Raw genomic sequence first — 27903 nt, 5'->3', positions numbered from 1 at the left:
ACGGAGAGGAAGGGGAGAAAAAAGGAATTTTGATGAAGCAAGAAATGATCATAAAAAAGGCAGATTTTTTATTTTTTTTGTAAAAGGAAGGTCTCACGCCTCCATCTAGACTTTCAACTTCCAGTTTGACCTGATTAAACGCGTCGCTCTGTCATTTGTTTTGCTTCGTTCTCCTTTCTGCTTTTCTTGCCCATCTCTCGTTTCCTCTGACTTTATCTGCATCTTTATTTTCTTATTATTTTTTTACCCCCCCCCCTCGCTCTGCTCTCTGGACGAGTGCTAGGTCTTAGTTTCCATGGCAACGCACCTTTTTTTTTTTTTCCTTCCTATTCTTCTTTTTCTGCAATTAAACTGCTGAAAAGCGAGAGCGTTTAGGATTGGCGCTCACTTTTCGAGCCGTTCCGTCTGGTTAGGGTGAGCGTTCCTGCCTTTAACTCCCACTGAAGACGAATTCATCTAGTAGTTGTTGCTGGCAGTCGGCGAGCAGAGGACATAGGAGGATATGTATGTGCACTAAATGAAGATTTCCAATAATGCAGGACTTACTGGCTGAAACTGGTTTATATATTATTACACAGATTCATAATGTTCATCAGAAGCTGCTTTTTAAAAATGTTTCAACTAAATTGAGAAAATACTTAAACCTCCTAGAGTTTGAGATATCTTTAAATGGGGCAGTGCTGTGTATTTTCCCGACACATTGTTTCATTTTATACCACAATCAAGTCAACTATGTTGCCTTCAGTTGTTACAAAATGCAAATATAGCTTAAAATAGTTTTGACTTCATAGTTTAATGCCTTGAAATTGGGCCTTTGTCTCTTTAAGAAGCTCCTGCTCTTTCTGAAACTCCGGCCTCTGGAAGTCATCACAACATGGCTCCTCTGTTAACCCTTTACCAACGTTTTCATCAACGTTTTCACCGAGAAGTAGCTCTTGTAAGGAGCTCATGAGATGAGCAGTTCTACAGTTGTTTGCTAATTGCTTCTGGCTAGTCTGAAGGAGTCAAGAATTGGTGCTCTGTGAGGTGGAAACTTGACTTAGAAATAGAGGAGGAGCTACGTGGAGAAGATGGCGCTTGGTAAAAGCAAGCGTTTAGGCACTCCCCTGAATGGTTGCCATGGGAGATTAAAGATTTTGTCTAACATGCCTGAAATAATCATAACAAAACTCCAGGTATGCCTTTGATGAGGGAGTAAAAACTATAACATGATGAAAAGCTCAAAAGAGTCAATTTTACATAATGCTGTCCCTTTAAGGATTTGTAGTCAAAGGGCAGAGCACCCACAGGTGTCACTGGTTGCCATAGCATCCAGGGGGGTCCGGATTAGAGCGACCAAATTTGTCAATCTGGCACAGCTGGGGAGTCCCACTGGCCCTCTGAAGAAGTGACTTCTCAGGATGATTGGAAACGTGAAGGAGCAGCACACCATGAGCTTTAATTATGTCGTTTATCAGAAGTCATTCCATAACGCCGAGGGAGACAGGAAGCAGGAAATAAAATAACCCCAGAATGGGTAATCGCAGCTGCCTGAAGACTCAGCCAAAGGTTTCATCTCATAGAGTGTGATTACCTCAGATAAGGCAGCGGTTCTATGTTGTGTGCTTAAATGTTGATTGTGTTTGAATGATTTGTGGAGGTGACAGTTTGTAGGTTATCAATACAGTTAGTTTTTTTTAAAATTGTTATTAGCCACAAGTTTTAGATTTATTTCTTGGCTGGGATGTTTTGAAAACCCAAACGTTCCTCAGGGAAGGAATTTGATGCTTGTCTTTATGTGTGTGTGTATTTTTTCAGTGCATATACAAAGTATTTGCCCCCACAGGCAAACCCAGAGCCTCGGGAGAAGTAGACATTTAAATACATTCATACTTGAAGGTAATTTAATGGGTCCAGTGGGTGTGTGTGTGTGTGTGTGTGTGTGTGAAGGACGGGATATCCGGAGAGAAGCCATGTATGTTAGCTCCACCTCTTTTTTTCCCCAGTAGACGTCTTAGGCAAAAAAATGACTGAGGCCATTGTTTTATGAAGGTGACAATACGACACTGTAGGTGAAGAATTTATCTAGAAATAGTTAGGTCTCTAACCATTTCTGGTTGTGTGGTTTGGCTGTCACAGCCTCTAATCTGAGGTTTTCTTCCTCATCCATCTTCCCATTATCTGCTAAAGAAAACATGATGCTGGCAGCACCATGTTTTCCAGTGGGGATGGTTTATGAAGGCTGATGCACATTTATTATTTTCCTACACACATTGTTTTTTTAAATAAGTTTGAGTTTAGGCGTTTCCTTCTTTTTTTTTTTTACTACACCACTTTCTGCTGTATCACCTAAAATATTTTTTGGTAAATTTTGAACTGTGGCCAGTTTTTCTTAATGGCTTCTTTTCCCCAACAGGGGTCCAGTCTCAAAGCTGTGCCTATTTCCAGCTTCTCCAGAGTTCCCTTCAGCTTCTTTACCTTAACCCTTTTCTCTGTTCACTGCTCTTCTAAGAAACATAAAGGGTTTGTTAGACGGTCACATTGACCCCATGCTTGCTTTAACAAAATTTTTGTGTGTGTGTGGTTTTGGGATCTGACAGTCTGACGGTACGTCTCCCTTGCTCCTCTTGAGCGTTGGGCTACGGGCGCTGGAGGTCTTTCCTTTTCATCATCACCTACAACAACCCTTTTAATTAAATGAGTTTCAAAAACATTTAATTTCCCTTTGGGTTCAATAAAGCATTTTGGAATTTGAATTTGTAAATGATTTCAAACGTTGCATACCTTTCCGTCCGTATGGCGCAGCAGGGCCACAGGTGGAAAATATAGATTCTTTTTCTTGACTACAATTGTATTTTCTTTATTTTTTGCAATCAGGTCGGTGTTCATATAGATATGTCTGAGTGTGTGATGCCATGTAGGTGCGTGTGCAGGTTTGTGTGGGTGTGTGTGGCCTGGAAATTATCTGGTCATTCATCACTGCCTGAGCAGCCGGGGCTGGAGACCATCCATCTTCCCCGGCCTTTTGCAGCCAAGGCTGACACTCAAGGTGTTTGTATGACTTAATGTTCGTCTCTGCAGGATTTTGGGGTGGCACGCGCCCCTGAGAGCATTTTTTTCCTCCCTCCATATGCGGGTGTGTGTGTGTGTGTGTTGATGCGACTGCTTTCCCCTTTGTTTACCCGCCGGCGAAACTCAATGTTTAACCTGCCGCAACAACGGCTCTGTGTCAGAGGCCTCCCGCTAAATCATGCTAGCATTCCGCTCAGAGGCTGCGGAAAGGCAACACTGCATATTTTCATGTTAAAGTCAAAACTGACACCGTCCGGTCCTAGGCGTGCGTGCGTGTGTGTGTGTGCTCCTGCGCCACCAGTTTGCTTGAGAGGCTCCTCCTCGTGTTTGTCTCTAGCAACCGGGAAGCGTTTGCCGAGGAGTATTGACAAACACAAAAGCTCACTGCTCTTATTGACTTCCTCGGGCTACAACCTGAGAGGAAAAAGCGCGCGTGTGTGTGCTTCACCCGGCTTGAGTGTGAGTGTGGGTGGTGCTTACAGTCGCAGGCCTTCCTCATTCTCCTGCTAAAGGTCAGCCATCAACCGGTATTGAGCAGCGCTAAAGGTGAAAGAAATGTGAGATATGTTAAACGAGAGCGCGTCCTGTTCCTCTGTCATCCGAGCTCAGGCTGAGCGAGATGAACTTTTCTGCTGATGTCTGGGAGCCGGCGGAAATAAGACTCGGGGTGAGATCTCATTAATGCTCCTCATACCTGGTTAACAAGCAATGACATGTATACTGTTCAGGTGTTGGGGCCATTATTGTCACACAACCGGCCGGCCTGACAGAAATACGGGAAATGAGCGCCAAATGACAGCGCGCTGCACGCTGGAGGTGGATAATGGGTTGAGATGGTGTGTCAGAGTCTCAGAGAGTGACAAGCTTCTGCCTCCCCAGACTGTGCGACGGTGTGGGGGGTGGGGGTGAAAGTCATGCTCATTTTTACATTTCTGTCAGCCTACCCTGTCTGGGTAAAGGTGATGACACCACAACTTTATTGAAAAGTTTGGAGAGCCGATCCGTTGGAGAAGAAGAGGAGGAATATTTTTATTGTTTTTGCATCATGCCTTAGCAAAAGCCGAATGGTTTCAGAACTTTATTTAAATAATAATAATAATCCAGACATACAGACATGGGGGAAAAGGTTCCCACATCTGTCATGACATTGGTGAAAAAGCGTCAAAGGACGCACCATGACTCAATACAGAACCATCTTCAGCTGTTTTCTCTACGACTTTGTCAGTCTCTCAAATAAGCTGTCCCAACATTTTTCCCCACCGTTTCATTTCATTGAGATTTAAACTCCATCTTTATATGCATGTCATCATTCTCCATCCTTGCAGGTGTTTATTTTAGCTCTGTTATACACAACGGGACACCACACAGACCAGGATACACACTGCTTCTGGAGATGTGACGTTTACGAACGATGGGACTCGTTTTACCCTGAATGATACGACTTCAGTCTAAGCTAGTAAGAGCCGTTCTTTATTTGTTAATTTTTTACGGAGAACAGATTTGTAAAGCGTAAAAAAACCAAAAACATTTAAAAATTATGAAAACCTGTTTTTTTAGTTCTACGTGACAGGACTTTAGCTGTGGGTAAAGTCCTGTCGTACTTTACCATGAACGGTAGGCCCTGAGTCGGGTAGTGGTGGCCATTCTTTGTTTTTACAACAATGCTCCGCGGACACTGCAGTAGCTCCCGTTATTCCACTTATTTAAAAATACACTTAGTTATTCGGCAGCTGAATAAAATGGAAGAAAGGCCTGGACGTGTGCTCGCTGTTTTCGACACCGCATGGGTATCTGACGTTCATCAGCTTGTTTCATTGTCTTATCGTTTTTGTAGCGCACGTCAGTGTTTTTTTAAAATCGGTTTACAAAAGTGCTATATAAATAAATTTGACATTTATATTTTGAAATCTTAGGTTTCATGGAAACCTACAGAGTTTTCTTTCTGTAAGAATAACTTCAACCACAAAAACAATCAAAATAAAACTAGGTCACGGATAAAATGTCATTAGAAAAATGTTCATTTTCAAACATTTATTCTTTGTGTGGCTCTTTGAAGTGAATGGATCCAGGTTCCTTCACTGAGCCATCCCTGGCTGCTACCAAATTTACACTGAGTGCAATCCAAATGGCTTTTCCTTCCGACACACACTGCCCAACCAACAAACCACCAAAGTGTCTGATTTTGTTTTCCAGAGGCGGTTACAAGTATGTTAATGATGATCGAGTGCAGCACCCTGCTGCTACTCCTCTTTTTAAAACTTAAGGAAGGATGGAGGAACTTTCACCAAATCTCTTTTGACAGAACGTCCCAAGAGCCGCTGCGAGTAATTCTCTGTTCACTGTTCCTAGAAAATGCAAAGGTCAAGGCACTGCATCACATGTGCCAAGATAGGCCAGAGACCCAATCCCATGGACACACAGAAAAACTCAATTAATGAGCAGTAATTTAGGGGGTCAAAGGTCACGCTGAAGAAGCAGCCACGTTTTGCAGGCAAGACTCTGGGAGAGTTTGTTCGCATGCTGCAAGATGTGCATACTGAAAAGATAAAAAAACAAAAAACAACAGTATTTATACAACAAGGTTTATGTAAAAATATATCTAACAGATGAACAGGAAGTAAATTAGACTAAAACTTGAATCCCATTTCCTACGGTTGTACCCTACCTCATCACTTATCTTTAACCTTATCTTAAGGACTTAGCTCATGGTGAATTTGCTTTATTGTAGATATGTAAAAAATGCATTTGTGTGTGTGGTTTTGATTTTTTTTTACAGATAATTAAACATGGGTTACGTATGGGCAAGAAAAGAGAAGGAAATCTGATTTGGTGTCCCATGTGACCGCAGTATGAACAAAGTCCAAGTTCCAAAAGAACAACATGGTTATGTTTACCAGAGAAATGCAACATGTTGCAAATGTTGATCTTGTAAGATTGTTAGAAGACAATCTTAAGGTTCTGTTACGATTAACAGAACCTTAAGATATATTATATGGAGCTACAGTTTGTATTGGAATATGGGTAGACAATTAAGTTGTGTTCTCTGTGTTCTAGTTTTGGGAATGTTAATGATATTCTCCTTCCATTACAAATGTTCACAAAACGTTGTTGATATTCTGCTAATGTTAAACACACACACACAGTTAACCAATTGCTTGTGTCCATTAAACAAGAAACGCAATTCAAATCACACATGAACGAGTTTGTTTGCGCGGTAAGTCTTTCAGAAAACATGCCACATCATCATCCTACAACTACTTCCTGTCGTCTTCTTTGTCGTTCCTGCCAGTAGTAACGCCCAGCTGTTGATCATGTGACCCATGTTGTTGTTTCCGTCGCAGTTTGGTGGAATGCAATGACTTCGATACAGTGGAAAATCCCCCTCTTCCTAGAGCTGTAAAACTTTTTATCAAAAAACATAAATTGCCCTGTTTCCACTAAGCAGATTTATTTCCATAATTCCAATTTACGTGATTTTATGGTTGTTTTTATGTTTAGCGTGAGTGCTAACATGTTTCAAGTGTATATTTGTACTTCTTCATTAAATGTGTATGTGTAGCCCAATATTTGGCAAATACTGAGCTGTAAAAATCAAAAGCATGCCACTGCTGTCATTACATTTTCTGCTTATCCTTTATTTTTTCTTAACCTCATCTCGTCCCCCCCTCCAAACCAGCTTATAAACACGAGTTAAACAAGCGGAACAAAGTGTTTCCTGGTGAAAATCTCACCGAACAACACAACTTTTTAAACACTCAGGCCGAGGGAGGCCTTGATTCACCTCGCTAATGGAACACGCGGCGCCATTTTTGTGCAAACCGAGGAGCTACGGCTTCATTTCGCCTGCAGCGCAGCTTTGCCCCAGCGAGCTTATAAATGAAATATGCCACAATGCCAAGCCGCTGCGCCTCACGACCTTTCCCAAAACTCTCTTAGCTCCCAGCTCCCTGATGCTCGCTTACCTCCAGCCTCATGCTCTCACACGCGGGCAAAGCAAATGTCTGGGCGCAGACATCCGTACAAACACACACACACACACCCAGCTGAGCAGGAGGACTTTTATTCCAACCAGCAGGCAAACTGCCAGACAAACACTCGCATCCTCAGGCCGCGCCTTACAAAAGGAAACTCTCCCCTCTTTCCTTTCCTCCTCAGGCTTAGCAAACACACACACCGCTAAGTCACCCTTTGTATTCCCGCGCCGTTGTTTGTGTCAGCTCTACGTTTTAATTTGAATGGATTTCAGGTGCCTTCATTGCCAAAATGTGCCTGGCCTTTCTCTGCTTCCAAGCAGCAGCTGACATTGAAGCAGCCTCCCCCCGCTCCTTTTCCCAGTCGTTTTTTCCCCTCTTTCTGGTTCTCACTTTCCTTCAGCCCCTGAGAGACGTCACACTGAGCCATCCATCTCTTCCTCCTGTCACCTCCTCTTTTTCTCCCTCTTCACCTCCTTCATCGTGTTGCGACACAAACTGAAATCGGAGATCTCTGGATCCTCTGGATCTCGTAGCCAGTGGTGGTCAAATTTTCATTAGATACAAGTAAAAGTTACTCAGTCAACAGTTTGTTCAAGTTAACTTGAGTCAAGGTAACCTGAGATTACCCATTAAAACTTGGTTTCCTCACAGTTTATCTGAGTAAACTCAAAGTTTACTTTGACGTTTACGATGACGTCGCTCTAAATCCCCATGTGTTGAGGAGCGACTGTGATTGGTTCCCCTTGTAGTGTGGAGCATACCAAGTGGCCAATTGCATTATAGTAGAGAAAACTGGGACAGCAGACCACAAAGTTCTGCTGAGCCAAAAGGAACGAGTAACGACAACGTTCATAAATATGTAGTGGAGTCGAAAGTCATAAGTTCCCCAAAAACTTAAATAGTCACCTAAAGTAAAGGTATTCAAAAAATGGACTTGGTTACAGTACGCAAGTAAATGTAAATTTTTTAACAAAGTGGAAAAGTCTCTTCCCGAAAAGTTCACACGGGGGGCAATTTTGGGTGAGTTTCAAATTATGTTAAGGCCTCCAAAAAGCACATCACATGGTGGGAAAATAATAAGAAATCATGCTAAAATTTTTGTTTATCACACAAAGTCCTAACAAAAAGGGAAAGAAAAAAACACCATGAAGTTTGACGTCGTATTATCAGAAACGTGTAAAAATAAAATAAAAAAGCTCAAGCAGTAACCCCTTTTTAACGGTTGCCATGGTTGTCGGTGACAGCTGTGCAGACTTCCCATTGTACAGACTAAAAATGATAATTAAAATGAACCTCGTGTGTTTCTTCCAGCTGATGAAGTTCTGCTTTGTCAGTTTCAGATGAACTGAGGCCAAAGGGTCGAACAAGCTGTTCTAGCCTCTCTTCAATCTAACTCCGCTCCATTTAGGCCACAAAACCTTGAAGTAATAAAACTAGATCGGTCCAAATCTGTAAAAAAAAAAAAAGAAAGTGAACTATAGAGTAGAATCATTTAAATCGTGACTTTGTTTTCTTAGGTTTAAAACTTCTGAAGAATTTTTGTCAGTGTTGCAATTTGAGACCTGGTCTAAATAAATTAGTGGCATTAATTGGATAAAAACTACTGATTCTCATTTTAGCTTTCTGTTGGAAATGGTTTACTGACATGACTTCAACAACATTGTGAGAAGGAAATTCTAAATATTTAGGCTGGAACATTTTTATATTGTGTAATTCATAAGACGGGGAAAAACAGGCAATTCTGACTTAACCATGTCTAAAAATCTTCAATTATCAACATAAAAACAATCCAACATTCTCTTTTGTGTCACGACCAAGAGTCAACAATAACCCCAAGAAAAGACGCACCACTCCCAAATAAAGATGGTGAGAAAAATTGTTTGTCCATGGAATCCCGGCCAGCAAAGTTGATTCTTATTTTGACACGCGAAAGAATAAAAATGTACCACCAACATAAAAATGCTGAACTGAATCAGTTATCTACAAGAAAACTAGTCCGACTCTCTGCACTCTGAACTAAAACATTGTCCTTCTTATCCATCCTGTGCCACATTCTTTAACAAGACTTTTACTTCGTTTCTCGTTCCTTTCTCTTCTTTGACTCTCTATTGTCTCCTTTGAAGTGCGCATCATGCTAGCTGCCGCCCATCAGAAATGGTGGCGTGCGATGCCATGGTAACGGTGTGCCATATGTCTCAGCCGTCTCAACTGATTTCCGTCATCCCGCCGCCTTGGTCTCCTCGTAGAGTTAGGGGATCACGAAGAGATGGGATTTTAAGTCTCCATTGTCTAGACCACCTGATTCTTCAAGTTCAGTGCAATTGGCTTCAAACGTTTGGTGCTCCATTTGTGCAGCAGAGATTTTTCATTTTATACCGCTGGCACTTTAAAGACATTCATACGTTTTTCCAGATGCCTTTAGAGATCATCAAAGGTCAACTAGTACCCACATTTACAACATCAAACAAACTTGGTGTCAATCAACTGTGCTACTGAAGTTGTAGCTGCACAAACGTAGCGCAATTAAATTCTATCAATTTCGTTTGATTTTCTTCATTTGTTTAAATGTACACATTAATTGGTGGTAGAAAAAGCGCTTCACTCCTTCACCAAACAATCAGATCAACCACAGCAGCTGCTTCTGCTTGTTAATCACAGCAGGAGGCAGACTGACAAGGAGGAGGGTCTGAGCAAAACAAACAGATAAATGAATAAACAACAACAGATCTACCATTCACATAAACTTAGATCTGTAACATTAATTTAGCAAAAAAGAAATTAGTCTAATTCTTAAGAGGCTCCAACACGCTTCAGAAATGCGCCCGACTCTTCAAGTTCGAGGTTTGTGCACTTTGAATGCAGCCGCTTGGATTTTTTTGCTCCACACCTAATGTTTAGCACGTCCGGTGCGTCTGGTTTACGTTCAAAGTCTACGTGGGGGTGCATCAAGGGCATATTAGACACGTCAAAATCACTCCAGCCGTTGTTTATCGCTGCCGGCCGATTTGTCGGACGCGCCTCAAATCGTGCTGCGCCGGGATCCTCTACGCGCCCCCACATAGATTTTGAATGTAAACCAGATGCGCCTGACGCTCACAATGCGCTTGGTGTGAACGCACTATAAGGCGAAATACAGGAATCAAATAATTAAAACTATTAAACCAGAAACAAACCAAAACCAACCCAAGGCCCTGACAGATACACACACAGTTTTTTTTTGAAGAGTTTTTGCGGCGCTAGTGGCTCATATTTTTGTGACAGTAGGCAGACAGGAAGGAGGGTGAGGAGAGGGGGGAAGACATGCGGCAAGGGTCGTTGGGACCGGGAATCGAACCCCCGACGTCTGCGTCGAGGACTAAGGCCTCCACACTTCATATTTAAAAGGTTACAAAGTCTCAACCCCGGATTTGATGTTTTCTGGCAGTTCTTGGTTTTTTGTTTTCAAATTCATAGTTTTACAAAACTTGTGTTTACTTGTTTGGTTATTTAAACATGATCAGTCTGAGTCACGGTACAACAACAACAACAACGAATAACTATCATTCACTTAAAGCAGCATCACTTTCTGCAGCATCCCGTCTTTTTTGTATGTTTTATTTCCTAATAAACGACTTTCCTTCCTGAAGCAATTTCCAGTCGGAAAACAAAACAAAGAAAAACTAGCTGCGATTGTTTAAAGACTACTTTCCATTTTTAATCTGCTAAATGATTTAGTTGTCTTTGTACCTCTGAGGCCCACAGCACAGTGTTGCCTGTCATCCCCGTTTTAATCTGTCTCCTCCCCGCAGCAGAAAGCGGCAGCTGCTTGATTGAGTTAAGAGTTTAGTGCCGACTTCAGAGAATATTTTCAGCTTTTAATTTCCGTCTAGAAACGTCTCCGCCGTTTGGATAAATAGCTACATCTTTGCGTCACCCCTTTGATTAGTTTTCTTTATTGAGTCCTTGACAAGAACCCCCACCCCACCCATTTGCTCCAGAACCCCTACGCGGTGTGACCAAATCCGCTGCTCCTTGGCCCATTGTGAAATTTAATCAGCTGCAAATGTGCTATTATAGGGGAGAATTGACAATTGCTGCTCAAGCCTGAGAAGCAATTTTCAAAGGATTAGGGGGTAACTTATATTATCACGTTAATAAACGAAAGTGAGCTCTGCCTGTTGGGAAGCCGCTGTTGTGGCAACGTGAATTAAGGCTGACCAAAGCAGGAGGCGACGGCGTTTGAGTTGCAACATTTTCTTGATGAAAAGCAGAAAGACCAGGAGGCAACGCTCAGAGGCTGGGAGCCTTTATTTCATCCTGACCCAAATGCAGCGTCGTACCGTCGGATCCTCGGCCGGTTTATCCATCACCGAGACTCGGTGATGAATAGTTTGGCCTGAACTGTAATGTGTAAGTGATCACTCATGTCGGGAGTTTGCCGGGAAGGACACGGGGCGTATTAAAGGGCAGTTTCTCAGCTGCGTGCGGCCGGCTCTACGCGGCCCTTTTGTTCGCTCCTCTGCATGTTTGACACGAACATAAAGTATTTTGTCAGCCAGATTTTTACAACAGGAAGAAAACCCCAAAGAACTATCTGGGTTGTTGGCCTCACCACCGGTGAGGCTAATCTGTTTAAATAAACTGTGACTGGTTGACAGGGCCATGAATGAAACATTTAAGCAAGAACTAACTGCACACAATGGGGATGAAATATGAAGGAAATGGAGTCAGGCAGCAGATAATCATCATGATGGAGGTCAACAAAGGAAAATCTCCACAGGAAGCAGAGCAGAGTAAACTGGATGATGGTGGGATTGGTAGTGAAACAGATAGAAACTGGTCTTTATACTGGTAAGACGTGGATTCATCTAATCCCAAGGCTTCACCAGACTTGATGATTACTTTGATCAGGAATAAGGATCTGTGACCGTGATCAAGGTTTGAAACACAATCTGAAATGGACTTCTATTCTGTGATAAGTCGCGTTGTCTTTTGATGAAATCAGACCTGAACTTTCAGTGTCATATAAAGATAGTCACAAAGTTGGCCTTCTACCGCCCGAAGAACATTTCCAGGCTTAGAGGACTAATATACCAGCACGATTTAGAGAAACTCAGTTTTGATTTAAAACCCAAAACTTCGCCTTTATCCCGTTCTGGAATAAAAATAAAATAAATAAACTGAGTCCTAAACTGTCTAACGATCTAAAGAGAAATAGTAAAATAATTTCTCTCAAATACTAACAATTGCATCCTTGTAAATGTAAATGTAAATCAGCCACACTTGGAAAGTAACAGATATCTCCCAACAAAATCAGGTAGCTTTAATTTATTTTTAGTTGATAGGGAATTTGTTTGGGAGCGAAAGCAGAAATGAAAGTAGCTCACAGCATCCAACTCGTAAAAGTATTTTCAGCTTGAGCTGAACTGAGAATAATCTGAAAATATTGCAAGAATAAAGTCCTGATATTACAACTTTATGACTTTACTCTCATATGGACTGTCACATTAACTTGACTTCATATTTGTAATCTGACTTTATTCTTGTAAAATAGTTTTAATTCTAGAAATATGACTCTAGTCTCTTTATTTTTACTTTATTCTCATAATACTATGACTTTATTCTCATAATACTATGACTTTATTCTCATAATACTATGACTTTATTATCATAAAGCATAATTCTTTTTTTTGTTTTCTTAGTATGGCTCTCATACTTGACTGCAGCTAACTTTTCACCTCTAACATTTCTTGTTTTCTACAGATTTGCAACAACACGAAATCTTTCTACATTGCAGACTAACTTTAAGTAACACTGCTACTAACCCCCAACAAACCTCTGAATTCAGCTACAAATCTATAAAAAAATATATAGTTTTGCTGTTGGAAAGATTTGCGATAGAGACCCATTTTTGGTATTTCCTATGTAAATTAGCAATGTTAGTGCTTCCTGTGTGACCCATGGTATGTGGAGAATATGCATCATCAGGCATTAGTTGTACAGATATGCCTCTTTGGCTGTGTAATGGTTAGAGTCTGACAGGGGATTACTTTATTGAACCTCACTGTAAAGAAATTCCAACTTTAATCATTTCATAACCCTAGAAATGTGTTCCAGGAATGGACTTTGACGTAACACCTGTTACCGCTACAAACTCCGGGCTCCATCACCTCACACATTGCTTTCTACTGGCCCCATTTATTCCACTGAGTGCTATTGATCTTTACTAAAAAGCTCATCTATTTCCAGATAAATTGCCAATGATAAGCTGGTATATCCCCCCTGTTGGCCCTCTTGGCACCTTTGGCTTTCAGTTCACCATATCGAGGTTCTAAGTGTTTCCTGCAGTGAAAAAGTGGCTCCTACAGATTTCATTGTCTTAACGTCAATGTTTGAAATGGGGAAACAGAGACAGTCCAGAGCTAGCTGTGGCTCTAAATGTATTGGTTAAAAAAAAAAAAAAACATAAGAAGAAAAATACGACTGTATTTAGACCCTGATCTAATAGATTTTCTGAGATTTAGAGAAAGCAGAGAGACTGGAATCTACTGTGACACCGGAGTAAACAAGCAACACAATAATCCAGTGCCTGAAAACTCATATTTCTGCCCGGGGGACATTTTTAGCAGTAAATCCAAGTGCAGAATCCTGCGGAATATGCCCGACACCACCTCTGCCTCCGCTCACCCACTTCCTGCTGACTTCCACCGCGCCGAAGAAGAAGAGGGGTATTGATGTTGCCTCACATTCAACACTGAGTCTGCAGAAAGTCAGAGACACGGGCGGGCTGGATATTGACTACAAAGTCCAAATAAAAAAGTATACTCGCTGCTTGGCAGGAGTAATATTTTTATCCACCAAACGTTAGGGGCCCCGGGGAGAAAGTTTTAGGATGGCTGTGGCATCTGGAGTCAGTTCATTTAATCTACAGGACCCCCATGTCTGGAAGAACACCATTTTATTTCCATTACTTAACCGAGGAAGATTTCTTAGCAGCAAAATAAAATAAAATAGCACTGTTGTACTGCAATAGAAAATAACAGCACAAGCGTCTCGTTTAAATTTTTTTTTCACGACAGCAATGTTTATGTGCCTTAGGGCCACACTGAAAAAAGGGGAATTATGAGACTGAAATATTTATTAGTATTACTAGAATAAAGTCAATATTACAGGAATAAAGTCGTCGAGATACAAGAATGAAGTCGTAATATAATGTTTATGTTCTTGTTATAGTTTTTTTTTTCCATCTTAGTGTGGCAATAACACAACATCACATAATAAAACACTTCTGCTGCATTATAGAAGTGGTTTATTTAGGTTGTTGACACGTTTTAGTGTTTCATTTTGTGAACATTGTTACTGTAACTAACGGCTCCACACAGTTAACTGGAGACGCAGTGAATTAGGAGCTGCTGCGTCCGATGTGCTCAGTGGAACCTCATCACAGATCCTTCCTCCCTCCCAGCAGCTGTCAAGCCTTCAGAACCATGACTGCTCTCAACAAACTCACACTGAATAAGTGTTGACATCCCTGCTGTCTCAGTATTTACAGGGTTCGTGTAAAAAAAGAACACCCACAAAAATATATGCAGGGCATTTAAATTTCCCTACTCAGTTGCACATTTCTTTTAAACAGTATGCTGTTTTTACTAAATGCCATGTCTTGTTTTTCGAATGTTGGACATTTGCTCTTACCAGTCTCTTGTTAACTTTTTGTTTTGATGGTTTTTTTTCTTACTTTAACCTGAATCCACATGCTTCCATTTATTCCGATTTATGCTTCCAGAATGTCACCACTTTTAGAAAAATTAAGAATATTTATATTTAATTTCTAAGTTAGCCAACTCTGTTGATCCACTTTTGGTACAGCTGAATTTATTTACAATTCCAGCCTTGATTGTTATTTATTTTTTTAATATGATGCCACAAGCTCACCTATAATAAACAGGTTAAAAAATACAAAAATTCAGATTTAACTTTTTTTTATTGAGATTTCTGTCAAATGGGTTATAATTAAAACGTATTATTATTATTTTTATGAATGATCTGTCGAACTCTAGTTTATGTAAATGAGGGAGTATCTTTATTTTAATATTATTACTCTGTAAGCATTTATCAAAGTATGTTTGTGGGTAAAATGTAAACCAACTTGTGTCCTAAAGGCATCAGAATATTTAATGTGGAGCAGAGAAAAATGTACATTGTTTCAGTTTTTCATACTGTTTATAACCTGCCAGTAGCAAAAGCTGAGAAAAATACAAACATTGATGGGGTTTTTTTTTCCCACCAGATTTCTTGGCAGTGTGGGGTGAGAGATTGTCAAATGAAAAAAAACAAAATCCCCTACAATTTAAAGATGAAATATTTCTTTCACCTGGCTTGGAACTGGAGAACCGATTGAGTGGAACCAAGACAACAAGCCCACTGCGAGCTTCAGTTACTGCTTCGCATTTGATCAGAGTACAGACCGAGAGACGAAACGTCGGCCGAACGAAAACGAAATGGAGCGAGTGTAGACTGCAATGACACCTGAGAGGGATAGAGAGATGGAAAGTTATTGGCAAACTTCTAGGAAACTAATCACAACTGTGTGATATAAATCTGGCTCATATGGAGAAAACTTTCTCCCAGCATGTGCTCTTTTGTTTCTTTTTTTTAAATATATATATATATATATATATATCCCAGAAATCCTGATGCAGTTTTCTCTCAAGATTGTTGTGAAAGTTGCACAGCTTCTGCAGCAGGTAGTTAACAGGAGCGGTGACAGCAGCCCCCCCTCACTACGAATGAGAAGAAGACACAGAATGCAGCACCGCCTACGGAAAGCCAAACTTTCTTATCAGACGCGGGAGCACGCTGCGTGATTGACGGGTGATCTCTGGATCTCAGAGACGCCGACACGTCTCCATAATGAGCACTTAGCATCTCGGGAGAGAGACAGAAAGGAGATCACGGATTAATCCAGTGCCTGAAAACTCATATTTTGGCAAAGTGGGAGGATTTTAGCAGTAGATGGCGGCGTGCGGTTGGACACTTCCTGTCTGGCCTCTCCCTCCTGATTCCCTCCTCTTTGTTTTTACTCCTCTGTCTGGTGGAGAGTAATGGAAAAAAAGTGCACGTGTGTTTGCGAGTGACAGTGGAGGCAGTTTGGACCCCGATACTTGCACTGGGTATTGAACATTTTTCTCTGTAAATATGTTTGTAAAAAATTCAGGCAATTCAAACTAAATGTTTCTGACAACCCAGGTTATCCACACATAGGAAGAAATCACACCAAATTAGTCCACAAAATTTGCAGAGGTCATTCCAGCAGCAAAGTGCTTAACATCATAAACACATCGTAGTCAACAATTGTGAAAACCGTAAACAGTTTGAGAGTTAGAAACTGTTTAATGCAAAAATCAGCTTTTTTTTTTTTTTTTTGGACGAATCTCTCCTCTTCATCCATTTGGTCCTCCTCATCTTCATTTCCTTTCCCATTTCTCCACTGTCTTTCATGTTGTCTACCCAGAGTGAATCGCAGCGTAAACAACATGGCCACAATGTTTTCTTTTAACTTTTTAACGTAACAGCTGGCGGTATTTTCTCTGTACTGTTTTTACATCTGAATTGAATGTCTCTCAGATAAAACTACTGTAACAGCTTTAACTCTTCTGTGGCTGCTTTGTGGTAAGACGATGTTCCGGTTCTGTCTGTCGCTGCTGGTACAACAGGCGTGTTTGTGTCTGCGATAGGCAAAGCTGTGGCCTTCCAGCATTCAGCAGGGAGTTTTCTTGCTGCGTATCGAGGCGTAGCTTTGCGTTTCCTCATTCAGAAATTTCTCTCACGCGTTTGAGACAGACACACAGGCAGCTGGGCTCGGGCTAGTTGTTGGAATGGCGCTTCAGAGGTCCGTCGGCTGAGCAGGAAGGTAAACAGTTGTGACCGGAGGCGCCGTTGTTCCCGGTCAGGCCTGACGGAGAACGTCCCGGCTCCTCCATCATTAGAAATCACATTAAGCTCAGAGAAGAATCGGAAGAAATGAACCAACGTGCAAATTTTCTGCTCCGAGCCTCCTTCAGTTTTTGGAGATTACGATTATTAGAGCCATGCTAATGAAAAAGTGAAACATAATATTAAGAGGACAAAGTAATAAAATTACAAAAATAAAGTCATACTGGAATAAAAGTGTAATAAATCAAGAATGGTCATAATAATATAATAACACTTTTTCAGGAATAAAGTCATAACACTATGACTTTAATCTTGTAATACGATTAATTTATCATTTATTCTCATGTTATTTCAATTTTGTTAAGCTAATAAAGTCCTACCAGAATAAAGCCATAATAGTTTGACGTTAGTCTTTTAATACTACAACTTTATTCTCATATTATTGTGACTTTGTAATATCATGATTTCGTTCACATCACAGCCAAACCTTAGCTATTGGATAAAATGTAAACCTTCAACAGAATCCACGCCTCCCGGCTCTTAAACCTACATGCTTTCAAAACTCTGTTTCTCAAAATTAGGTTGTAAATTGACACGAAAGTAATGAAGTCTGAAAGTTTTCACTCACCTTCCTGTCACCACTCTGACCGACAACAACTCCAGCTCTTCATCTTCTCCTCCTAAACGTCCAAATGACAAATCCACACAAACAGCGTGACACCCTTGTGCCATGACAGACCAGAAATGTCAGAGGAACGGTTCTAGCACCTTCTTGAATCTGTCGTAAGAATTAAGGTAGTTCTGGAGGGAAAACTGGATTTTCTTTTTTTTTATTTTAATTCCCAATGAGCGTCTACTCCAATCACTCCCAACTTACTTGGAGATACCCTAAAAAACAACTTGAAGCCTCTAAGGACTGAAAAACAGTCAATAACATCATCAAAGAAGCTACAGAGCGCCCTAAACGCAGACTGTTTGCTGAAATGCCGAATACATTAAGAAGCTCGAATCGTTCTCACGTTTTAAATCTCGTTTGAAGTCCTCTTGCCCGTGCGACTATTCATAGAGCCGTTTTGTTCTTAAGAAAAAAAAGAAGGCGAAAGCCACAGATGTTTTTGCAACAATCAAGAGCTGTGAATATCTCTTCCCACAGCATCTTTGTCTTTGAAATCACAGCCTCGCAGTCTCCAGCAATCTATTAAAAGCCGCTTGCAGCGGCAACGACGTACAGTCACTTTGCTCAAAGTAGCGCAGCACAAAGAGCTCAAGCAGACCTAAGTGAGATGTGTGGGTAAAAATGATTGCATTTGTTTTAACCGTCGACGCATCTGCATTGGATAAAAATGTTGGTTTATGATCATTTTAGAGCGTAAAGAAGTTGGAAGGGCAGCTGATTTTAGGTTAGACCTGGTTAACTCAGTTGAGCCCTTTGAACCCGAATCATGAGTGGATTTTGGACGGGGGGATCACATTATCACGTCATGGAAAACTAAAACAAATATTTAATATTCGTCTTATCTTTTAAGATAAGGGAGAGAGGTAATTATTTCATCCTCTATTCAATCTGGTAAGACTGAGATGGAAAATCAATAAAAAAAATTTAACAATCAATCGAGTTTATTTGTGTGGCACATTACAGCAACGAGGCAGCTCAAAGTGTTTCACATCATAAAAACACTAAAATACACCGTCATAAAAACAAAAACCATCCAGAGACAAACGTGACATTTTGATGAGTGTTGCAACCAAAATCATCGATACACATCAAATCTCTTGGTCAGCGTTTCATTTATTTTGGTTCGAAAGCAACTCAAGGAAGGAAATGAAACCCTGTTGCTATGGTTACGCAATACAAATTCCAGAACCCTTAAACTTGATATTTCACGACGTGCGCTTCATTTTCTCAAGCTTGCGCTTCCGTAGCGTATTTTTCAACATGCCAACGTTTTGCTGCCTGCTTAGAAATCACCTGACAGCAATTTGAAGAAGATGAAAGCCTGAATAAGTAACTCTGCTCGATGAACTGACGAATCTGCCGCTGCTTTAAAAATTAATTTCGCCCAAGAAACTCCTGACTCACCTCCATCCGACCCGTAATTCAAAAAGACATTTGGCTCCCATTTCCTTCATTCATTCCCCCCATTTCTCTCTCTCTGTAAATGGCTGTCATAAGTCATAAAGTACATTTAAATGTTAAACACTAAGGTGGAGGTCATGAGCCATTTCCCCAACACATTACCTGCTGATGGTTCATATCTTAATAACCTCACTGGTCAGGCCATATTCTCCTGGGTGGATATTAAAACCACGGGGGTGAAATGAGAAGTGCTAAGCTACGCCTCTGTGACGGATTGTCAGAGCGCCAGAGGTTTGGTGGACCACACGGATTAGTTCTGCTGACACAACCGACGCGATTCTGACACGGAACGAAGACGATCAAGCATAGAAAGACGCTTCATGGGCGCAGCAGTGGTGTACGGGTCGGACGCACAACAAATACCTGGAGGCTTCGGTCCTCGACGCCGCCGTCACAGGTTTGAGTCCCGCCGCGTGTCTTCCCTCTCAAATAAAGGCAACTAGAGCTGATTTCAGAAAAGAAAGACCCTTTACTCAAGTTTATGGTGCACAACCACGCGACCTGGTGAGCGCATTGGGGAAATAAAACTCACACCAAATAAAACTACATTTTGAGAATAATCACAGAAACTTTTGAGAAAAAAATGAAATTTCTGCATTTGAAGAGTCTTTTTTTTTTTTCTTCTTGTTTTGAAACTCAAAGTGAGAAAATGGTCAACTTTATAAACTCTGAAAGTTTTATCTAGAAATTATCTCAAATTTTGAGATAAATCCCAAAATTTTAGCTTGGAAAATCAAAGATATTTCACTTTTGGCACTCAGAAAATTTCTAAAAGTCAAAAATGTCTGATTAGTCTCAATTTCTGAGTCTCAAAAGTTGAAAATGTATAACTTTTGAAACTCAGGTGTTACAAAAGTTTCAAGTGTTTTTCTAGCAAAATTTTGAAACTTCAGCTTTTAGAAATTTTCCGTGTTTCAAAAGTCAACATTTTCTTGTAGAAAATTTCTGATTATTCTCAAATGTTTTTGACTTTTCAATCTCAGAAATGTCCAAGTTTATTCTAGAAAATGATTTCAAATTTTGATTTTATTTCTAGCAAACTTTTTGAGTTTTCAAACTCAAGAGATATGTAAATTGTTTTAGAAAATTTCTGCATTTTTGGCAGAAATGTACTCCTTCTCTTCCTATCGGCACAGGCCCTAATAACACAGCTGCACACGACACACATTGCAGCTGCAGGAATTATCTCAGGACTTACAAAAACAAAATTAAAGAATGAACAAAAACAGAAATATATCATTTATGTTGCAGAGGCAAACATCTTGACAAGATGACAATCTGAAACTGTGAAATAATTGTGACGAAACCTGTTCAAATGAGTTTTAAATACCCAAAACAAATGTTTTTTCTGCAATGCACCTTTCTTCCTACAGAGATATTAATTTGTTTGTATTTGTCTGTCTTCCAGCAGAGAAAGCAGCTGCAGCACTGCCTACTGCCTGCGTCACCCACACTGCCTGCAGCGTCTCATCGCTCTGCTCCACTCCCACAATGCAAGTAAGTGCGTGACAGGCAGACCGCTCCAAAGCTTACTTATGCTCTTATGGATTAATCAATACACACATAAAACCCCACACAAACACCATTCATTAAAGGCATAATTTACGTTTATTTGGATTTTCGACATTATCCTGCTGTAACGAATGCTAACAATTCCACAGGCCGAGGTATTGACTCGTTTATTTCAGGCACCGATAACATTAATGATGTGTGTGTCAGCTGTTGCGCCGCTCGTGTTGATTTGCGTCCTGCCGGCAGGATCCCGGGCCACCTGAAGCTGCTGCTAATGCTAATGCTAATGGTGGCGTTTTTGGGTACATCTGTGGTCGATGATGGTTAACTGAGAAATGCATCATTACTTCCTGTTAAAATGTGCTCCAGTTAAGAAAGTGTTTCATTTATTAATCTGTAATATTTAGGTTTTGAGGTTACTATGCTGCTACCTGACCTTTCCCCCTGCGTTTTACTAGAAAGGTAGGCGTGTCCCGAATCGTTGCGATACGAGCTAGACTCTCTTTCTGAATATAAAGAAAAAAAAAAAAAAATCCTATTTCCAGCAACAGTTGTATCCCATTTCATTCTACTCCAAGGTCCTTTATCTGGTGTCATTACTGACTTCTCTTAAAAGATAATTAGGATAATTAGGATAAGGCCATATTTTTATGACTTGAGATTTCAGGTCTCGCAACTGCAATTTAATACTGGCTGAAATCTGGCCCACAATCTCTGACAAATAATAATGCAGATGCACTTTTTTTTGTGTGTGTGTGTGTGTGTGTGGTGGCACAAATTAAAATCTCTCCTGAATGGGAAATATTAGATTCAAGACAAAGTGTTTGTCTTTTGTCAACAATGACACGCCCACTCATTAACACTGGCAAAATAGATTAATTGGAAAATGTATTATTTATTTTTTTAACCCTGTGTTTTATTATTATTACTATTACTCTTATTACAACACCTCTTTTTTTCACACCAATTAGAGCTGAAATCCTTTGAGAAACGCTGACTGAGCAAGATTAATCAAAACGTAAATAAGCAAAATATCATTTCAACTTGTTTTGGATGATGGTTGCAATGATTAGAACGTGTGTGCAATTTTATTTTGCGACGCTTGTATACATTTGTGTTGCATTTTGTACATGTAGTATATATATAAAAAAAGAAAAAACAAATCCAAAAATATATTAGAAATAATAGAACTTTTTTTTCTTGTGCAAGTAGGACAACGAAGGCTACTTTGCTCATCCAACACAAACAAAGTTTGTTGGTTGAGGAGGTAAAGTACATCAAATTCAACATGTTTCTAGCGTTCTTCAGGGGAAAAAAGTTTTTGATAAGAAGAAAAAGGATGACAGCGATACGTATTGTTCTGTAAGACAACCAAGACCAGATTGAGTATTGGAAAACAACAAAACTGCTACGGGTATTGTGGACAAAGTAACATCATTTTAATAAATATTTATGCATTGACCTTGCAACCAAGTTTCTCAAGTTTGCTGTGCGACATCTAGCCAGAGTAAGAGCACCTTTTGTCTTTCCCACAGAAAGGAAATCAAAAGGAATTGGTTTTGTTTCTACGGCTCAGCATGTGCGCCGTGTGACTTTAAATGAGGGGTCAAAGTGACCCTTCAAATCTGGAGAACATAAAAGGGATTTCACCCAATCAAAAATCACCAGGTGTTAAACATACGGTGTTGTAACCAGTCACTATTCAAAGATGTGCCTTGTTAAGGGTTTTACAGTTTAGCCAGTGTGACTTTTTTTTGTGTTTTGGTAATAAAAGGGTCTCATTTGTATTGGATAAATTCAAATTGGTTTATAATCATGGCTTCATTTATATTGTTATATAACTACTGGCTAAAGTCGCAGAAGTTTATTTACTGATTTGTTTGTGGGCGCAAGAAGCCGCTGAATTCTTAAGTAAGCTCATAAAACATGACTGCTAACCAAATGTGGGTTAAATAACCTGCAAATAATAGTTTCCACTTTGAACGTCTGATGATTCTCTCATACTCCGTCTCATTTCGTGACACTTTCACGCGTCAGACGTTTCGGTTTGATTTCCCATCTATATTCCGTAGTTATTTGCTTACAGAGGAGGTTGTTCATATATTATTCATAGGCTGACTTATACAACATTTCACTTCTAAAATCCTGCTGAAATTTAATGTGTTCTTCTTCCTCTTCTCCAGGCATCTTCTGATTTACAGAGAGGAGAACAAAGAAAAGTTGATGTGTAAAAACAAAAATGTAGAGCTCAACTTTATGCAATGTTTTCTGAGACCGTCTTGATTAAATGGCAAAACAAAATCAGATATGTTTCTAATCAATGAATCAATCATTCTAAGTTCACGGCTTCACTCTTTAGTGTGAAACGGTCAACACAGTTCACACTAAAGAGTGATACTGATAAGTAAGCCATTTCACACAAAGTCAGAAGAAACGAAGACGCCGGGAAACATTTTGAATTGGAGTCGTATTTTTCCGATACATTGAGACCAAGAGAGAGCAAGACTTTTCGCGGATAACAGAAAGTTTTCAACTTGTTTTTCTTATGAAACAGAGTGGATTTGTTGGCGACGTTTCGTAAATCTAAGAGTTCCCTTTGCAATAAGTAATTAAGATTAGCATTAGCGTCATACTCCTAAGACAAGATGCCAAGAAGCTAATTTGAAATGCCAACTTCTTAATCATTTAGAGCAGGGGTTTTCAAAGTATGAAAGGGTGAGCCCCCCTCCAAGGAGCACAATGCCTGCTGCCCCCCCCCCCCCCCCGCGGAGGGGGGCAGAGTTCTAAAAACTCCACCTTCAGCCCCGCTCTGGCCAAAACCAGTGATGGCATAGTTACTTTGAAAAGTAACTTTAATCGGACTACTGATTACTCCTTGAAAAAGTAACTTAGTTAGATTACTGACTACTTGACTTGGAAAGTAACTAAGTTACATTAAAAGTAACTTTTTAGTTACTTTCAGCAGCTGCTAACAACAACGCTCCGCCTCCTGTGAAAATCACATTGAGCTTTGCCAATATGTAATTGTAAGTTATTTTATAATGGTAACATCAACAATGTGTCTCCACTGATAAGGTTGAACTGAAGAGGAGATTGTACAAAAATAAAAAACATGAGTAATTTGTGTGGTCCACTGTTGTCTGGAAAACTCTAAGAAGAATTTTAAAGCCCCCCTCCCCCCAGCCTCCAGATTCTGCGTTACGCCCCTGAGTTTGATGTCGCAGCGCACAGAGCTCCTCCTGCAGCTCCACAGCTCCGATGGCTGCGACACTTACCGTAATATTAATAATTATAACGGTGCTAACTTGCCATTATAACTATTGCCAACTACGGACACGTTTATTCGTGGCTGTTTTCACGTTTATTGCGCTGTTCATATTGGTCTCGATGTTTGCAGTTTTCTGGAGCGCAACGTGAAGCTCGACGTCATTCAGAGGTAATAAATTAAGTTGACATTAACAAAGACACAGCGGGACGGATCATCCGAGAAATGATGAACAGGGAGAGACTGAGTAAAACTACCTTAATGACGGACAAATTCTGGGATTTATTATGAGTCTCTGCTTATTTCCAAGCCCAAATGAGCAACTTCACGTTCAAAAACGAGCCCAAAAATGCGCAACCCGTCGCTCATTAAATTTGCAAGCGACTTTTAAAAAATGAAGCCCAAAGCCGCTTATAATAATCGGACTTGGCGACAGAAACTGAAAATAGTTCCAGTTTTTCCACCAACAAAACGCGCATCTCCCTCCATTGTTTACATTTCTGTCTCATAGAGACGTCGGGTCACTCGACAAGACGAGTAGAGGAAATACGATTAAATAACAAAAGAAGATAGTAACGCAAAAAATTTTTTTATAAGTAACTGTAGTCTGACTACTGGATTTGAAATAGCAACGCGTTAGATTACTGTTACTGAAAAAAGTGGTCGACGTCAGTAACGTTACTGACATCACTGGCCAAAACATCCTCTAAGGTGGGAAACATTTCCACTGATCCCCGCTCCACACGCGCACCCCACAGTACCAACTTTTTCCTAAATCCACAGAGTTGATTGTGTGCGTAAAAGACGTTTCTCTCACATCAGTAGACAGCAAGCAGATAGCTTTTCCGGTTTATTTTTTTCCCTCGCACCGCGCCTCCCCTAAAGTGCTCTGGCGCCCCCCCAGGGAGGCGCGCCTCACACTTTGAAAACCGCCGATTTAGAGTGTTTTAAAATATGAAATTACCATGTTTTGCCGTTATTTCTCCCCCACATGAAAGGCTTAAATCGTCGTTAAAGTGCTTACTGAATACTGGAAGGAAAATATTTTGAATAATTTGCTTGTATTTTCTCAGATGGCAATCAAAATGACCTAAAGTCAGTAGGAGAAGGTCAAAGCATTTACAAAATTAGCAACAAAATTCTGATTAGTGCTCCTCCACCTCTGCGTTAGAAGCTCAAACTCTGAAAGTCATTTCCCAGAAAGTAGTCTTATCCTAATCTGTCTTCCTCAGTTTTAAATCAGCTGCTTGTTCTTCTCCTTTCGTGCAACTGGTGTCAACATACAACACTAAATACATAAGTGAAGCAAATAACGACTTCCTGTAGCTTGTGGTCTAACTCTGTAACATGAATAGAGCAACCAAGCTGCAAATAAACAGCAATACGTTCTGTTTAAACTTAGTTAAGTTTATGCTTTCCATTTCATGGCGAGGTTTACATTCGCTGAATACACGCTCGCCTAAACACTTCATGGCAAGCATTTAGCTTTGCAGCTGTTGACTCAGTCCTATGTATTTTCAGAAAATCCATAGCCGAGGGGCACAATTAAAATAATTAGTGCGTCCGGCATCATTTTACACCTGCGAGCCGCCTCCAGCTGCAGCCTTCTGCGGTCCCGTGTTCTGCTCCGCGTCGACTCGACAGCCTCTCAGCCCGCCATGCAAGGCTTTAAACAAACACACCCTCGCTCTGACACCAGCAGCCAGCTTCACGCCGCAGGAGCTGCTTTCTGTGTGAAAGGAGATGACTCAGATTCAGAGTGGGAACGTAAAAAAGAAGAAGAAAAATAAAAGAACATCAAATAGGTTCTGCGTGATGAATAAGAAGTGGGGTGGACTAATTGGGTGGCAATCTGCAGCTAGTGTTGCTTAACTTTCTCTCTTTTTTTGGTTAAATAAGGTTACGTAAAATTTCTGTTTTTCAATGACAGGGAATACTTTCTGCAGTGTTTGTTTCTGTAGCTGCGTCCACATTGATCATATAGTTGCACAATTTGACGTTTCAAAAGTAAATTTGCTTCACGTAATTTTTTTCCGGTTGTGTCAAAATTGGTTTATTTCACACAACTACAATGGAGACAACTTTTTTTTCGTGTCACACGAGTCATGTGATCATCAACAACCGAAGACGCCAGGAGGAAGTGGGTGGAGGATGATGACACCTCATGTGTTTGTAATGACTTATCGTGTGGTTTTATTTACGTTCCCTAATTAAAGGAGACGCTGAAATTGTGTTTTCTCGACATTGCCAAAGTTTTTTGAAAACTTGTAATGGAAACTTGGCCAGAGTCTCTTTCCTGTCATCTCTGTTTCCAGTTATTCGGGGAAGATGGCTTCCCGTCCTGAATCTGGTTGGGCTAGAAGTTTATTCCTGTTGCATATTGTAGCTTTAAGTATTAAGACGTAGATGAATTGATGTAGCCAAGTGACCAGAGATGAAATGAGCACACCCACTTCGTTACGGGTCGGTTGTATGGGCCGAACAAAAACGCTCCAAAACAATGAGACGTGCCTGGCACTGTCATCTCTTTTTATGTTATTGTCTAGGTTTTACTGTTTACTTCTTTGTGCTTTTGCAAGTTTACGTTGTATGCTCTTTGGTTATTGTGTCTTCACTCTTTCCTGTTTCTGAACTTGGATAATTTTACTGAGTGTCTCTAATGATTCTGTCAAACCTTCCGTTTTTCACCTCCATAAAGTACTTTGTGTTACACCTTGCTGCATGTAAAGCGCCCTATCATTAATGTTTGCTTGATTGATTGATTAAGGCACGCTGTTTTTTTTATGCAGTATAATATTCAATACTGGATGAATCTACCTCCTGTTGAATGACTGAGAGAGGTTCCTGTCGAGCGTAATTGTTAAAATCTCTTTCAGGTATTTAACTGCTGTCAGAAAACGGGCAGAATTTCAAGCCGCTAACAGGGCAGCTTCTCATCTGACTGAACAGTGTGTGTGGGCGCGTGTGTGTGTGTGTGTGTACAGAGAGAGAGCGAGCGCGCTCTGAATAAGCGTACGAGTTACCCAGCATGCCTTGATAGCCCCGTTCTAATAGATAGCGCCTTCAGATGTGAAAAGGTGAACAGAAGTCACGCCAGAGTTTCGCTCAGCAGTTTGTCACGACAAATTGCTGCATCTGCGTGTCCTTGTGTGTCAGCGTGAGCGTGTGTGTGAGCGTATAAATGTACAGCGAGAGGGCTCACAGGTCGGTATCAATATAAAACGGCTCTGAGACCACTGTGTGCGAATGTGTGTCTAACGATGTGCTATTTGATTTCTGTCTGTTTGCTCTACGCCTTAGAGGACAAGTGAGGAGTTTATGTTTAATAAGCATAATAAACTCACATTAGTGGAATATCAACAAAGTTTTGTGAACGTTTTATGAAGGAGGCTCTGTTATGGTGCGGTACAATAGTTTGACCTCAGTCACATAAAGTAAGTCTAGATTTTGCTATAATTGGGGTTTTTTCTTGGGATTTGGTTGAATAACCCACTTTTACATCAGAAACAGATAAAACAGCGTAGCAAATCACACCTACCAGTGCCGTATCACTCAGTGGAAATATTACCGGGAGGCTTCATGATCCAACGAGTCCGGCTATTAAAACTCGGTCAGAGCTGCTAATGATACAGGACCTTTTTTAAAAAAAAGAATTATAATAATCTTTAATAAATATCTAATGTAATAAATGTGTTATTTTTAAAGAACAGTCCTTTTATTTCTACTTTTAGGTCTAAAAGAAGCTTGGCCATTTTCTTCCTCTGCGACTGCGCTCGAAAAAAGTCTCCCTTTCTGCTCAGGCTGGGCTTTTTTCACCTTTGCTGGGAAGGAGAAGTTGTGAATAATGATCTCAATTTTTATGCGTCGATTTCGAATTGTAGTCTGCCTGTAGTTTTAGCAATGACAGCAGGAGAAGTGAACGAAGCCGTTCAATCCGTGTTGGCCACCAAACAAAGAACCTCCACTTCTCTCTTTGCAGTGGAGGACGGTTGTTTACAGCGCTGGAAATTTACGGTACGCTACATAACGTTGAACTTATGATGTTAGGG

At 40.5% G+C, this 27903-nt stretch overlaps 1 protein-coding gene and 1 long non-coding RNA gene across 2 annotated transcripts in view; both read left to right on the top strand.

Annotated features, from left to right (window-relative positions):
* The window catches only part of LOC122843333, a 705002-nt gene that overhangs the window by 594763 nt on the left and 82336 nt on the right, over nt 1-27903 (top strand). The gene's annotated exons all lie outside the window — the stretch shown is intronic.
* Nucleotides 19386-22860, top strand: LOC122843346. The gene is made up of 3 exons (XR_006372694.1): nt 19386-19474; nt 20486-20574; nt 22773-22860. It is a non-coding gene; the product is annotated as an uncharacterized LOC122843346 (long non-coding RNA).

Source organism: Gambusia affinis, linkage group LG14 (genome assembly GCF_019740435.1).
Source record: "Gambusia affinis linkage group LG14, SWU_Gaff_1.0, whole genome shotgun sequence".
NCBI lineage: Eukaryota > Metazoa > Chordata > Actinopteri > Cyprinodontiformes > Poeciliidae > Gambusia > Gambusia affinis.
This window is presented reverse-complemented; position numbering and strand designations above follow the sequence as displayed.